Below are 16,759 nucleotides of genomic sequence, written 5' to 3' on the forward strand. Positions count from 1 at the left end.
TAGGTGGGTGGAGTAAACAGAACAGAATGCTGGGAGAAAGAGGAAGTGAGCTCATACGCCTTAGATCTGCTCTCTGGGGCAGACACGATGAAGCTCCGACCCAGGATGGACATAGGCTAGAATCTTCCCGGTAAGCGCACCTCGGTGCTACACACAATAATAGAAATGGGCCAGGCAGTGTTTAAATGAATACAGTTTGTGTGTTGTTATTTCGGAGCATAAGCTAGCCAGGCACCGGGAACCGGGCTGTGGGAAGGGGCCCGCAGCTCCTACTACAAGATACAGTGAATTCATGTCCTATTCTGGCCTCTGAGGGAACTTGCACACAGATGGCACACAGCAAGAAACACAATACATAAAAATAAATCTTAAAAAATAATTGTATATGTCATACACCATTTTTGTATCTGAATGAAAAAGCAAATATCAGTTCCGTTCACATCTTCATTTTGTGTTTACCCCAACTTCAATCCAAGAAGTTATGTTGCATACATTAAACTTATATTTCAAAGACCTTGATATGTGATCAGATAGACCAACTCTTCTTGCCATTAAATGTTGGTTTTGTCCTTTTACCCACCTAGGAAACACATTCACTTTATACTTAGGCAAATCAACTGAAATCCACTTATGTCACTGAAGATCCATGCTCACTAGGTGATTTATACTCTTCTCTATAGAGTAAGTTATCTGCAGAATTTTCATCAATAACTCAGGGACAAGATGCGTGCTACAAAAGTGTTTATTTGCAACAGAGAAGAATGGAGAACACCAACCAATCACTGATCTATAACAAATAATTAAATCCTTCTGGGGTATGGCATGTCTTGATTTGACCCCAAGTCACTTAAAGTTACAATAACAAAATAGACTGAAATAGATTTGCTATTAGTGCATGAGATTCTTGGTAAACATATAACTCAAGTAAATCTGTACCAAGAGAGGCAGGGCATTCCAGATGTGCCTTCTGGACATATATGTTCAATTTATGCTGGGAGGCAGTCCAGGTACCTAATAGAGGGAATAGAGGACTTCACTTAATCAGGTCAGGAGTATATTTTATAAGGAGAACTTAATCACGAATGTTTTTTACTTTATATTTTCCAAGTTATTTTGTTTGTTTGTTTGTTTTTCGAGACAGGGTCTCTTTGTAGCTTTGGAGCCTGTCCTGGAACTAGCTCTTGTAGACCAGGCTGGCCTTGAACTCACAGAGATCTGCCTGCCTCTGTCCCTGGAGTGCTGGGATTAAAGGCATATGCCACTACACCCAGCTTATTTTCCAAGATTTTAAAGAGCCTATCTGCGGCCTTTTGCACGCATTATGTTGTCTCGGTTTAGAAATAGTTCACTGCATTAAGAGATAGTGCTGGATGACCCACAGCAGAATGAAGAAAAGATAGGTTTCCACAAAGCTGAGATTACAAAAGCCCTGTCAGGTAACAGACAAGGAGCAACACATTTGGCAGCAGTTTCCCAGGGATTGGGAGAGCAGTTTGAAAAAGCAAAACTTGAGATATTCAGTTCCCAGCCTTGATAGAGATTTCTATTTCAAGCATAGTGGAGGTGGAACAAAGAGGAGTTTCATGACGCTAAGGTGCTCATAAGTCACTATTAGATATAGACACTCAGGTCCAAGTTGGCAGAGGAGATGACTGAATAATGGTTTATGTTAAATATCTCACTATCCTGTACATACAGCATTTAGAAATCAGTTTTGATTTGAAGGAGTAAACAATGGAATATTTCTTTCCCCCTTTTTGAGACAGTGTTTCCTGATATATCAGGCTGTCCTTGAACTGTTTTTGAACTTCCTTTTCTTCTACTTCTACCTCCCTCGTACTGGGAGGTAGTCCTCATCACTACACCCAGTTCATATGCAGTTGGGAGTTTAACTTGGGGTTCCCTGCGTGCTAGGCAACTACTTTACCTGGACTGTTTCTTCAACAACTAAATTTTAGGCTGATACTCATATGTGTTGTGAAAATATGGTTGTCTCCTAAGGATAACATTTAGAAAAGTATGACATTTCTTGGGTGAGTAAGAAGGATATGAGGCTTGTGTATTTTTAAATGTTCAATTTGGAAGAAATATCATTAGCAACAAATATTACTGGTAAAGGAAGAAAAATAAAATCAATGTGAACATCATCAGTACATCATTACTGTGAAAATAAATGCCCCCAAACAACTACACAATCTCCACCGAAATTAGGATATGAATTTATTGTGTGTAGTGGACTTTCGGGACTGCCAGCCCCCAAATCATAACACAGAGACTTATTATTAATTATGAATGCTCCACCTTATTTTGGATTTCTTTCTAGCTAGTTATTTTTTTTTTGTACTTAACTCATTTCTCTTCATCTTTGTGTTGCCCCAGGCTCGTTCACCTCATCGATGTACTGTCCCATCCTGCTTTTCTGCTTCTGTGTCTGTCTGTCTGGCCCCTGGCTGGCTGGTTCCCCTTTTCTCTCTGCCCACCAGCCCTGCCTATTCCTCCTCTGCCTAGCTATTGTCTATTCAGCTTTTTATTAGTTGAATCAGTTGCCTTAGGCAGGCAAGGTGAAACAGCAACACATCTTTATATAGTTAAACAAATGCAGCATAAACAAATACAGTACATCTTCGCATAGTTAAACAATTGTTCTACAACACAAAGAAATGCAACACATCTTTACATAGTTAAACAAATATTCTATTTCACAACACTGGTGACATTAAACGTTTCCAATATTTTTGTTTTTACTGTCTCATATATATAACCACTGACATTATGATATTTTAGTATCTAGTATAGTGCATCTATTGGAAGAGAATACATACATCATACTAGCTTTTGTTTGTAGCATGACTGACAAATTTATTTTTCATTACAAATGAGATTTCTATTTTTATTTGATACTTCTGTGAGTTTAGAGGCACCTTAGTTATAAGCGGCGTTGTGCATAACTGGTGGTTTAGAGTATTAGCACAAATTCCATGACTATTTTTCCTCATGATATGGTTGGTGGTCACAGCCTTGACAAAAGCCTCTTTCTTTTGAGACTTTCACCCTTGGAGTGCTGGGCACCACAAAAGAAGTTAGATTACTGTAATATATTAAATGAAAGAGGGCTTCATGAGGGCCTGAGACTATATGAAGAGAGGAATATTCTTGCTCCTGTAGTCATCCAGCTGAATTTCTTGATTCCTGGGACAGAGAAACTGTGAGAAATAATATACACTATTTCCTGGTAAAAGCAATTAAGTTGTGAATTGATTTTTTAGGCATGGGTACATCATTAGAAAATGTACCAAGGAGTTTACATTTCTGGGCCTGTAATGAAGAGGTACAGAAGTTGAGCAGTGAGGAAAATACCAAATCAGTTACACAGTGAAAGGCTTTTGATAGCCTTCAGATAGCCTCTGCCATTTAACTGGGACTTTCTCATTAAAAACTCAACCCCAGCTAGACATTTTTATGTACCATAAAACTACCTTTCATTGCGTGTTATCCTATACCTGACAGTGTTAATATTGAGTATCTATAGCAGATACGTAATTAGCACTAAGATGATCAATGAGATATCAAGAAAACACTACAGTGCAGCTAAAAGTCTCCTGCCCCAGAAGATTTATCTTAATCAAAACTGCAGCTACCCTGGAATACTAACAGCTAACATGTTTGGATTGGCAAAATCTCTGAAGTTTTTCCTCTGTGCCCTAAACTTTTCAGGCTTTTGAAAACTTAATGCTTATAGCATCTCTATGATGTAGATTCCATTATCATCTCTATTTTGCAAATGAGGATACTGAGTCATAGCGAGTTGAAAATACTATTGCAGGGACACTCAGAAAAGAAGCTACAAGAGGAATGGAGCTCATGCTCTCTTAATATAATTCCACTATCTACTACAATTTTCTAAGTCTAAGTGGACTTATTCTATGACAAAATCATCACTCATTTTTGTATGTAGGTTATATAGTAAAGGATAGAGCACAGAAGACTTAGGGTCTGGTTTTGTGTAAGAGCTTAGTTCAATTGAAATTGCCCAAAGGATCTCTATATATACTAAATACAAAGCATATCAACCAAATATTCAAATTTTGAGGGAATGTGCTTGCCAAAAATATCAGAGATGAAGAAAAATTTTAATGTGGAGAAGATTTCAGTTACGAAACCTGATCTTAGTAATGATATAAGAGGTAAATCTTCCTTTTCATATCTCTGGAAGCTGAGGAAACTGGCTCCAGGTTTCTAGTATTAGAAGGAAAGCCACTGTGTGCACATTGCCAACATGTCTTCTCAGTTTTGAAGAAAGACACCAGAAGAAACTTGACACATCCCAGAAATTACAGCCCAGGAGCCAGAGAGGCTGCTGTCCTGTCAAGGGAAACAAAGACTCCCCTGCCTGACGAGTTGCAGCTGCTGCCTGCTCAATCTGCTCTGAGAAGACCTGGGAAGTGCTGTCCATGGGAGGCTTGGAGAGCTGCCACTATACAGAAAAAGAGAAGCCAGCAAGCAAGATGGGCATGGCTCCTTATTTTATACCCCACAAACTCCACAATGGAGGAAAGCATCCCATCCTTTACTCAGTAGCCCTAAACATAGCATGAAGGCAGATAATTTTGTTTGTAAACCTCTGAGGTTTTTCACTTTCATGATTTTGTAATGAAAAGTTTGTTTTGGCTTCATTCTCAAAGTAATTTAAAAGACAAATTACACTTATCTTGAGGAAGTATAATCCCTGTTAACCTCCTTTCTCCCTCTCATTAATGGCAATAAAGCAATTTGATATCTTCCTGTTACATTAGTAAAATAACAAACACCAAAACAGAGAAAGGTGATTTAATTTATGCTTAGAGTAATATTCTTTGATGTTATAAAAGTTTAAAAACAAAGCATAGGGAGAGTGGTGGAGGACAAGAAGAAATTATCTCTTCACATATAAAACTGTTTCTTAGAGAAAATATTATCTCAAATGACCTTCAAAATAGACAGAAAATTAACTACCTGATTAAATTTAAGGAAAATCAGAAAACCCAAGGAAAATATATGAAAAACATATGAATGAAAAACCATTAATTTCTTTTAAAAAGCATTAGATTTTCTTAAAAGATGATCCAAATTGTGACTAATATCATATGACTACCAGAAGTATTCACTAGTTTGTACTAATTTGTTTTAATAAACAAATAACAGAAAATATTTTTATTATTGCATATAAATTATATAGTATAGTTAGTCTGTATTGACATTTTCAAACATGAATAGAACATATATGATTAATAGCTGCACTCCCTTAGGTAACTGTTGTGCTCCCAACTACTGAACTTTCTGCTTTTCGAATAAATCCCCTTGTACTTTTGTGATGTACCTTTCTGTTTAGATTCCACGTAAGAAAGTTTTGTGTGATACTTGTCTTTTTTAAGTCTGTCTTATTTCACTTAATGAGATGATGTTCAACTCCAACAATTTTTTGAAAAGTACATCGATTTATTACTTCTGAATGAATAATACTCTACTCTGTAGCAAATACACAATAATCTACTGTATAGATTATTTTCTTCATCTATTCATTTGTTGATGAGTGCTTAGGGTGATTGCATAATTTGGCTATTGTTAATGTTGTACTTATAAGCATAGATATGCAAGTATTGTGTGTGAGTGTGTGTGATGTTTACATGTATGTATTCAGGTGGAAGCCAGGGATTGAAGTTGAATGCCTTTCTATCAATCTAGACTGTAGTTCTTGATACAGGTTTCTCACTGTACTTGGAGGCTGCCATTTTGGCTAGACTGGTTGGCCAACAAGCCTCCAAGATCCTTCTGTCTGTAACTCCCAGCTCTGAGATGATAGGTGTATACTGCCATGCCAGGCTTTTTTTTCATAGGTCCTGAGGATTCAAACTCTGGTCTACTGGCATGCATAGCAAGCTCTTTATCCAGTTAGCTATCAATCAGTCCATATTCACATTTGCATATCTATATTATATGTTTGCTTTTATTCTTAAGGGTGTATATCAGAGGATTGATGCAACTAAATCATATGGTAGGTAGATTTATTTTTAGTTCTTTTATTGTCTCTATGCTATTTTTCATGGTGTCTAGACCAATTTGCATACTGCCAAAGAATGTGTAATGATTACCTTTCCCTTAGATCATTACCAGCATTTGTTGTTTCTTTTTAGTTTAGTATATAGAATTTCAGAATAGCTTGACTTCCTTCCTTCCCTCCTTCCTTCCTTCATTCCCTTCGTCCCTCCCTCCTTCCTTCATTTCCTCTTTGTGGTTTTATTTTGCTCAGTTTTTTTGAGACAAAGTCACATTATATAGCCTAGGCTAGTTTCAGACTCACAACTCTCTTGCTCTAACCTCTCAAGTACTGGGATTACAAGCTTTTACCAAACACAATGTGGTTTGAATGTAGTTTTGATTTGCATTTCTCTGACAGCTAAAGATATTGAACATTTTACCATATGCATAATAGTCACTTATATTTTTCACTTGAGACATGTCTGCTCATTACCACTGTCTAGTTACTTTTGAATTATTTGCTTCGCTAGTGGAGCTCTTTGTAACAGGAGAGGGATACTTGTTCATCTGGCTGCCTGACTAGCTTAGCCCCAAAATAACCACACAGAAACTGTATTAATTAAAACATTACTTGGCCCATTAGCTCTAACTTCTTATTGGCTAATACTTACATATAAATTTAACCCATCTCCCTTAATCTGTGTATCACCATGAGGTTGTGGCCTACCAGCCAAGTTCCAGCACGTCTATCTCTGGTAGTTCCATGGCATCTCTCTGACTCTGCCTTCTTCCTCCCAGAATACAGTTTCGTCTTCCCCACCTACCTAAGTTCTGCCCTATCAGGCCAAGACAGTTTCTTTAGTAATTATCCAATACAAGAAACACATAGAAAGAAGGACCCCCTGCACCAGCTTTTTATTGTTGTTGTTGATGATGATGATTTTTGTTTGTTCCTTATATATTCTGTATATCACCTGTGAGATACATGGTTAAGATCTCATTTTCATTCAGTATGCTGTCTGTCACTCAGATAATTGTTTCTTTACATGTGCAGAAGCCTTTCAAATTTCAAACAATCCTATTTATTACGTTTTCACATTATATTCTGTGTTGCCAGCATCCTATTCAAATGACTTTGCCCATGCCTGTATCTTAAAGTATTTAATTTGAGCAATTTCTAAGTCTCTGGACCTACATTAAATATTTTATCTATTTTGTCTTAATCTTGGTGAGAGATAGTTAGAGATAGGGATCTATTTTCCCAACAGCACTTGTTTTAAAAGGCTATCTTTCTTCCCCTATATTTGTGGCATTTTTGAACCGAATCAGAGACCGTATCTTCATTGGCTTAATCCTCAGTGCTCTCTTGTATTCAATTGGTTGATATGTCTGTTAAGGGCCCAGTATGCTGGATTTGCTATTATGGTTCTATATTACAACTTAAAATCCAGTATGATACCTCCAGCATTGTTCTTTTTACTCAAGATTTATTTGAATACTTGGGGTTTTCTGTTCTTCAATATGAATTTTAGAGGTAATTTTAAGACCAAGCAGATGGAGTATATCATGGGACTTTTTTAAAATGCAATTTTCAAAATATTTTTTCTGCCTATTTTTTTTATCTATTTTGTATTTTTTCTTGATTTGGAGCTTTATTGGTTTTATTAAATTCTAAGTATTCAATCAACTTTCCTTGAGCCAAATTATCTGTTTTGGTAGTAATCTAAAACTTACTGATATTAACATGGTGGTAATGGAGAAGCTGGCCATTACAGGTGTGGCATATTCATTTTCTAGTTGACTTAACTAGTATGATGGGTCCATGAAAGACATTGGCCTACCCTTCCCACTGGCTCTGGGTAGATATTTTTCTTTTTAGTACATTTTTAATTTGAGAGGGAGGAGCATGTAATGAGTTGGAGGGGAGAAATGGAAAGGAGAATATGATGTAATTATGTTTTAATCTGCTTACTTTTAAAATTTATAATTTTACCTTGCTTACAAAGTAGCAGGTTTTCTTATGGAATTTTTGTGGGAATGATGAGGATAGCTTTGGATCTTTGTAGATTGCTTTCAGTAATATAGCCATTTTCCTTGTATTAATTCAGTCAATCCATTTACATAGGTCTTTTCACATGGAGTTCTTTCTCTCTTCTATTTTCTTCAATGATTTTTAATGCCTTATAGTTTTTATTGAAAAAGACCTTTCTCCTTCTTATCTAGGTTTATTTTGAGATATTAATGTTGAATACAATACTTCTCTCTTTTTTGTTGTTCTTATTTGGCTGTTACACGGGTTTTTGTTTTGTTTTGTTTTGTTTTGTTTTGTTTTGTTAGCTCATGCATCAGATGTAGATCCTGCTCCTACTGCCAGGTGCCTCATAGATAGTCCAAGTTTCACCACTGTCTCCCACATATGGGGGCGGGCCTGGTTTGGTCCCATGGAGGCTCCATAGCTGTCTGAATGGAGGGTATGAGTTTCCATGAGCTTGGTTCAGCTGTCTCTGTAGATATCTCCCTCATGATCTTGACCTCCCTTGCTCAGATACTCCTTCCTCCCTCTTTTTGATTCGATTCCTGGAACTCGGCCTGGTGCTTGGCTGTGGATCTCTGCATCTGGTTCTCTCAGTTACTGGATGAAGGCTCTGTGATGAGAGTTGGGGTATTCACCAATCTGATTACAGGGGAAGACCAGTTCAGGCTCCTTCTCCACTATTGCTAGGAGTCTTAGCTGCTGTCATCCTTGTGGATTATTGGGAATTTCTTTAGCTTCAATTTACTCCCTAATCCCAAAGTGGCTCTCTCTATCAAGATATCTCTTTCATTGCTCTCCACTCTGTCCCTCCCCAAAATGGACCATCCTGCTCCATCATGTTTCCTTTCCCACATCCCCGTCCCTCTACTTGCCCCCATTCCCAGTTTACCCAGGAAATCTCATCTATTTTCTCTTTCCAGGGAGATCTAGCCATCCCTCTTGGAGTCCTTATTACCTAGCTTCTCTGGTATTGTGGATTGTAGCCTGATTATCCTTTGCTTTACATCTAATATCCACTTATGAGTGAGAATATACGGTGTTTGTCTTTCTGAATCTGGGTTATCTTACTCAGGATAGTTTTCTTTTTCCTATATATTTTGCCCTGTTTGCTTTGCTATGTGTTACTTTCTTACTTTTGTTTACTTTTAGATTTTGCTTTCTGTAGACTACTTTGAATCTTTCATATTTTAATAATTTAAAATATCTTCCGGAACTTTTCATTTTTTTTGCTCTGAAATTGAGTATATGTTTTGATATAAAGGTTTTCCGACATAATGTTGCCACCATGAATTCATCCCATGAACATAATAAAAAAGTCTACTTTGGCATTGTAAGTTATTAAAATATTTATAAACTTAATGAACAAACATTTGTCCAACTCTCAGATATTAATATTTTAAAACAACAAATGGAAATATTTTAAATTGTTTTTTAGTTAGAAATTATAATATAATTTCACCATTTTCTCCCTTTCCTTTCTTTCCTCCATACCTTCCTCCATACCCTCCCCCCCATGTAAATCACCCTTGCTCTCTTTCAAATTCATGGCACCTTTTCCTTACCCATGTGTGTATGTGTGTGTGTGTGTGTGTGTGTGTGTGTGTGTGTGTGTGTGTATGTATACCTACATACAAGATAGAGATAGATAATGTGTATATAAATTACAACCTACCTGGTCTATATAATGTTACTTGTATGTATATGTTTTTAGTGCTGACCATTTGGTATTATATAACCAATTGTTGTGCTCTTCCCTGTGGAGATTTATTTCTCCCACTCTCAACATTCCTTAATTGGTTGTAGTTCTTAGTGTAGGGTTGAGGCTTCTAGAGCTTTCTGTCTTCCACATTAGCATATCCGTAGGAGTCCTTTTCAGGTTTTGTTTAATCAGTCCTGTTGGTGAGAGTTTGTGAGTGTAGCTTTTCAGACATTTCTAGGAGATATACTTTCACAGAAAACTCCCTGAACCTCTCTGGCTCTTACATTCTTTCTGTCCCCACTTCTGTAGCGTATCATGAGTCCCATGGGCAAATAGCCCATGACTATCAGCAAAGGTAGGCGGCAAGATATGACAGTAAGAATAGACGAGCAGGGGACTCCATGGTTAAGAGTGTTTGTTGGTACTCTGGAGGACTGGAGTTTGATTCTCACAACCCACATCCATGCTTTACAGCCTCTTCTAACTCCAGCTTTGGGGGCTCTGACAGTCTTCTGGCTTTTGTGGCTACTTGCACAAGACACATACATATAGCTTTAAATAAAGGTCAGTGAGTCTATAATTGGATATCCTAAAGAAGCTAAATAAGAAGGTGAACCCAAAGACAAACATATAGCTATCCTCCTGGGTAGGGGAAGTAGACAAGATTGCCAGGCAAAAAATCGGGATCTTAAGGGTGGGGGGAGGGGGGTAAGGGGAGATGGGGAGAGAAAAGTGAGAAGGGTAGGATGGGGAGAACTTGGGGCAACGGGATGATTGGGATAAAGGAAGGTTGGATAGGGGAGCAGGGAAGCACATATATTAATTAAGGGAGCCATCTTAGGGTTGGGAAGAGACTTGGACCTAGAGGGGCTTCCAGGTGCCCAAGGCGAGATCCCCAGTTAGTTCCTGGGGCAGCTGAAGATAGGGAACCTGAAATTATCTTATCCTATAGCCATACTGATGAATATTTTGCATATCACCATAGAACCTTCATCTGGCGATGGATGGAGATAGAGACAGAGACCCACACTGGAGTACTGGACTGAGCTCCCAAAGTCCCAATGAGGAACAGAAGGAGGGAGAAGATGAGCAAGGAAGTCAGGACCAAGAGGGGTGCACCCACCCACGGAGACAGTGGGGCTGATCTATTGGGAGCTCACCAAGGCCAGCTGGACTGAGACTGAAAAAGCAGGGGATAAAACCGGACTCTCTGAATATGGCGGACAATGGGGGCTGATGAGAAGCCAAGGACAATGGCACTGGGTTTTGATCCTACTTCATGTTCTGGCTGTGTGGGAGCCTAGCCAGTTTGGATGTTCACCTTCCTAGAACAGGATGGAGGGGAGAGGACTTTGGACTTTCCACAGGGCAGGGAACCCTGACTGCTCTTCAGACTTGAGAGGGAGGGGGAGAGGAGTGGGGGGGGGCGGAGTGGGAGGCTGGGAGGAGGCGGAAATTGTTTTTTTTCTCAATAAAACAGAAAGAAAGTTAAAAAAAGTTAATCACTAAAAATTAAGATTAGAAGTTCAAAGTGTGGTGAAATGGATATGGTTAGAATCATTTGGTGTCTCATTGTAGTTAATTATTATATTTATGAACAATCATATGAGAAAAAGTAGCTATTGAATTTCGTAGGTTCTAAGTCAATAATTAGTGTACTGCCTCACCAAGAAGATGGTAAATAGAAGTCAGGGATTGAGTGAAATGAAGTTCGGAAAAATAATATTTTAACTATCCTTCAGTTTAACTATGTTTTCTTATCCTTCAATTATAAATGTAGGTAATATAGCACAACAGTCTTGGCAAAGAATACCATATCAGGTCTAAGTATGCATGATCTTGCCTTGCATCTGGGAACTTCTCCTTTGGATGTTCTCTTCTTTCCTAACTCATCAAAGTGATTCCCTGTGTCTGGACTATACACAGGTGGTTTGCCCGGAGCACCTGCTTGTTTTCTGCCTATTTGGAATTTCGATACAAGACAGGTAGGGAGTACCAATGTGGTCAGCCTCAATAAACCACTCTAACCTCGGAATCTCTAGTGATTTCACTGGACAAACTCCTCACTTACAGGTTGATGCATTTTTTTTGTTTCCAGGGAAGAGTTCATTCTGTGTGACCCTGTAATGGGCAGGAGAGTAAAGCAGGATGCCTACACGTGAACTCTTGTGCATTCTGCCTCTCTTTCCCTGATATGAGCCGGCAGCATATTCTCACACCTCTGTAATGAATCTCAGGTCCGAGTAGGAACAACTGTGAAGCTCCAAAAGTCTCCTTAACACATGCTAATGTGAAGGTGATTGCGGGGATAACCACACAGTGATGATAGCAGCAGTGGTTTGTAGAATGACCATTTCTTTCAATACAGCTCCAGTGTCATTTGAGGACTGCCAAAGGGAAAGAGCTTGCTGAAAACCTGGGATGTGAGTAGTAGTGAGGAACAGCAGCAGATATAGTGCCTGTGGCCAGAGGTACAGTTTACTTATGAAATTAGAAAAAAAAATAAACCCATGCCCCGGAAAGTTGGCACTCTGGATCCTTCAAATGATTTAGTACATAAAGAGTTAACTCCCCCTAAAGTGAGGAGACGAGAAATTGAGTACAATCTGGATGATGAGTTTATTCTTTTTGCACATCTCTTTCTCTGTGCACAAGGAAAGAAAGGCCATAGAAAATGTAGGCACCTTTTCAGTGGATGTGCTACTAGCGTCCCCAGCCCTCCTTGGCGTCATCACTGTGTCTGAGCCTGTAAATGGTAAATGGATCACTAGTGACTTGAGTCAGCTTTCTTGAAGAAAGGTGATTTTCATTCACACCTTTGTATTTCTGACTGTTGCATCTGAATGTTTGATATAAAATGGCATATTCTTTTAATTTCCTACAAGTTACATGGGCCATTTTAGTTAGAGGAAGCCACAAAGAAAAAATCCGAAAGGTATGACTAACAATAAAAGCAAAACATACTTTTTAGTCGTGTGTGTGTGTGTGTGTTTTGTTTTTTGTTTTTGAGACAGGGTTTTTCTGTGTAGCTTTGGAGCCTGTCCTGGAACTTGCTCTGTAGACCAGGCTGGCCTAGAACTCACATAGGTCTGCCTGCCTCTCCCTCCCAAGTGCTGAGATTAAAGGTGTGTGCCACCACTGCCCAGAACATGTTTATAACTTTCTCATGATGATGGTATCTTTTAATATCCGGCATTCAACATCTAAGTATTAACTGGAGACTAGTTATATCTTGGAGAAGCACAGAGCACAGCCTACTGTAATACCTTACACTTGATGAAATCATGTTGTCACCAAATCCATTTCATGTGCATGTCTTTCAACTGAGAAAGTTCATATGCTTTATGGAGAAAAATCTAAGTATTCAATAGCTTCATCAATTTTTAGCAATCCTTGAAAAGGATAAAGGCAAAAATAGATAACTCCTAATAGCCACCATCTCATATATGCTCATATATGCTCATATATGTTCTTCCTTTAAAAATTCCACTTAATTTTATTTTATTCATGTGCTGATTCACTTCACTTAGCATTTTCAAAGCTTATTTATGTACTGCAAATTGATAATACTTCCTCATCTTGATCTCAATAATTCTGGGAGGTGGACCTTGTTCTGTAGCTCAAGCTGACCTGAAGGTCACTATAGTGCCCAGTTTGGCTTCAATTTAGCCGTCTCCCATAGCTTCTGATGTTTTAGGATTGCAAGTACAGTCACCATTCTCAGAATAGAAAAGGCAGGGTGAAAAAAGTTTAAAGCAGTTAAGAAATACCCCAAAGTTAGGCGTGTTGAATAGGGACACTAATATTATAAAAAAAAATAAAATGAATCAAAGAAAAAAGATGTCTTAGAGGCAGGCATTGAGGAGCGGGAGTAGGTCATTAATGACTTTTAAAGTGCTCTAGAAGGAAATTTATTTACCATGCTGCCTTTGTGATCCTTATGAACTCTTGGGGATTGTGCATTTTGCGGGTAGTTCCTAATCATCACATCATTCCCTCAGCCTTGGAAGATGCTTAGGTCAACTTCAACGTACTGGCCACAGATGAGAGGGATCAGGTGGAAAAAGAAAAGATTCAGAAGGAAATAAGGATAGAAGTTACTGCTTATCTTAGACAGAACTTGAAGTTGATGGGATTTACTTCAACTGCTAAGCCTGGGCTTCCTAACACACGCTGGTATCAATGTTACAGGTTGTTCTCATACTACTGTATAGTTCCACTGCTTAAAGACATCCTGACAATGGCTCATAGGGGTAGAATACACACAGGAAAAGAGTGAACACAGTTACCTGATTGTTGTGCATGGAAGGGCCTGCTGAAAAAGTAAGCTCTTAGCTGACAGCTGAGAACATTGATTTAGGAAGCATCCTCACTCTTTTCGAACTCCTAAGAGTGACATGGTGCCTAAATCATTTTTTGCAGAGTGATTCATACTGACCACTTTTTCTTCTATATGTTTGGAATTTTGTTGCATGCTAGGTAGAGGGTGCCTATATAACTAATCACAATGAAAAAATAAAGTAAAGATAACTTCCTTTCTTTTTTAATTAATTAATTAATTTTTTTGTTTAAAAAAAATTTTCTGCCTCCTCCTCACCTCCCATTTCCCTCCCCCTCCTTCCACTCCTCTCCCTCTCCCCACTCCTCTTGCCCTCCCCTTACTCCATTCCCCCTCCCTCTCGAGTCTGAAGATTCCCTGTCCTGTGGGAAGTCCAAGGTCCTCCCCTGTCCATCCAGGTCCAGGAAGGTGAGCATCCAAATAGGCTAGGCTCCCACAAAGCCAGTCCATGCAGTAGGATCTAAACCTAGTGCCATTGTCCTTGGCTTCTCATCAGCCTTCATTGTCCACCATGTTCAGAGAGTCTAGTTTCATCCCATGCTTATTCAGTCCCAGTCTATCTGGCCTTGGTGAGCTCCCAATAGATCAGCCCCACTGTCACAGTGGGTGGGTGCACCCCTCGCGGTCCTGACTTCCTTGCTCAGGTTCTCCCTCCTTCTGCTCCTCATTTGGACCTTGGGAGCTCAGTCCGGTGCTCCAATGTGTGTCTCTGTCTCTATCTCCATCCATCGCCAGATGAAGGTTCTAAGGTGATATGCAAGATATTCATCAGTATGGCTATAAAATAGGATCATTTCAGGTTCCCTCTCCTCAGTTGCCCAAGGTACTAGCTGGGGACATCTCCATGGACACCTGTGAGCCCCTCTAGAGTCAAGTCTCTTCCCAACCCTAAGATGGCTCCCTTGATTAGGATATATACTTCCCTGCTTCCATATCCACCCTTCCTTTATCCCAAACATCCATTTCCCCAATCTCCCCCCATCCTCCCCTTCTCACTTTTCTCATCCCATTTCCCCTTACCCCCATCCCACCACACCCCCACGTTTCCAGTTTTTTCCCAGTAATCTTGTCTACTTCCCATATCCAGGCTAATGACTATATGTTTTTCTTTGGGTTCACCTTCTTATTTAGCTTCTCTAGGATCACAAATTATAGGCTCAATGTCCTTTATTTATGGCTAGAAAACGATTATTAGTGAGTACATCCCATGTTCATCTTTTGGGGTCTGGGTTACCTCACTCAGGATAGTGTTTTCTATTTACATCCATTTGTATGCAAAAGTCACGATGTCATTGTTTTTTACCGCTGAGTAGTACTCTAATATGTATATATTCCACACTTTCTTCATCAATTCTTCCATTGAAGGGCATCTAGGTTGTTTCCGGGTTCTGGCTATTACAAATAATGCTGCTATGAACATAGTTGAACAAATGCTTTTGTCATATGATAGGGCATCTCTTGGGTATATTCCCAAGAGTGGTATTACTGGATCTTGGGGTAGGTTGATCCCGAATTTCCTGAGAAATTGCCACACTGCTTTCCAAAGTGGTTGCACAAGTTTGCATTCCCACCAGCAAAACTCAAGTCCAAATGGATTAAAGACCTCAATATTAGTCCGAACACACTGAACCTGATAGAAGAGAAAGTGGGAAGTACTCTACAACATATGGGCAAAGGAGATCACTTCCTATGTATATCTCCAGCAGCACAGACATTAAGGACAACATTGAATAAATGGGACCTCCTGAAACTGAGAAGCTTCTGTAAAGCAAAGGACACTGTCACTAAGACAAAAAGGCAACCCACTGACTGGGAGAAGATCTTCACCAACCCTGCAACAGACAAAGGTCTGATCTCCAAAATATATAAAGAACTCAAGAAACTAGACTGTAAAATGCTAATCAACCCAATTATAAAATGGGGCACTGAGCTGAACAGAGAATTCTCAACAGAAGAAGTTCAAATGGCCAAAAGACACTTAAGGTCATGCTCAACCTCCTTAGCGATCAGGGAAATGCAAATCAAGGCAACTTTAAGATATCATCTTACACCTGTCAGAATGGCTAAAATAAAAAAACTCCAATGATAGCCTTTGCTGGAGAAGTTGTGGAGAAAGGGGTACACTCATCCAATAACTTCCTTTCTGAATCTTATAGATTATCTTGGGGAAGAAATGTTGAAATGCTGCAGATACGCTTATGAACTTTCATTGCTATGGGGAGACTATACCGTGGCACTTCCTGGGAGGTAGAGAGCAAAAGGAGGCCTTCTTGTGAATTCTTCCACATTCTGCCTATATCCCTTTCCCCTTATTACCAATCTATACATTCTATTATCATTTGCATAATTCTTAGCCCTGAATAGAACTATGTGCTGGGGTACATATTTTCTTATTACATTTGAAGTGTAGATATGTTGAAATTACAATTACACTGACCAATGCTTTTAAATTACATCAGATAGTACACCTGCTGCCAATTTCTTACCTAACATCTTGATAACAAGCACATGTATTATACCTCATGTAAAATAATTATACATTTAAATATTAATATTGTTCATGGAGATGATTAATTTCCTTTGAAATCCTAACTATTTCAGTTGTTACATTGCTCTGAGTGCCTGACCCTGACAAGTTGCCAATAAGATTCACCAGACTGCCAAAGAGATC

This window comes from Microtus pennsylvanicus, chromosome X (genome assembly GCF_037038515.1).
Source record: "Microtus pennsylvanicus isolate mMicPen1 chromosome X, mMicPen1.hap1, whole genome shotgun sequence".
Lineage (NCBI taxonomy): Eukaryota > Metazoa > Chordata > Mammalia > Rodentia > Cricetidae > Microtus > Microtus pennsylvanicus.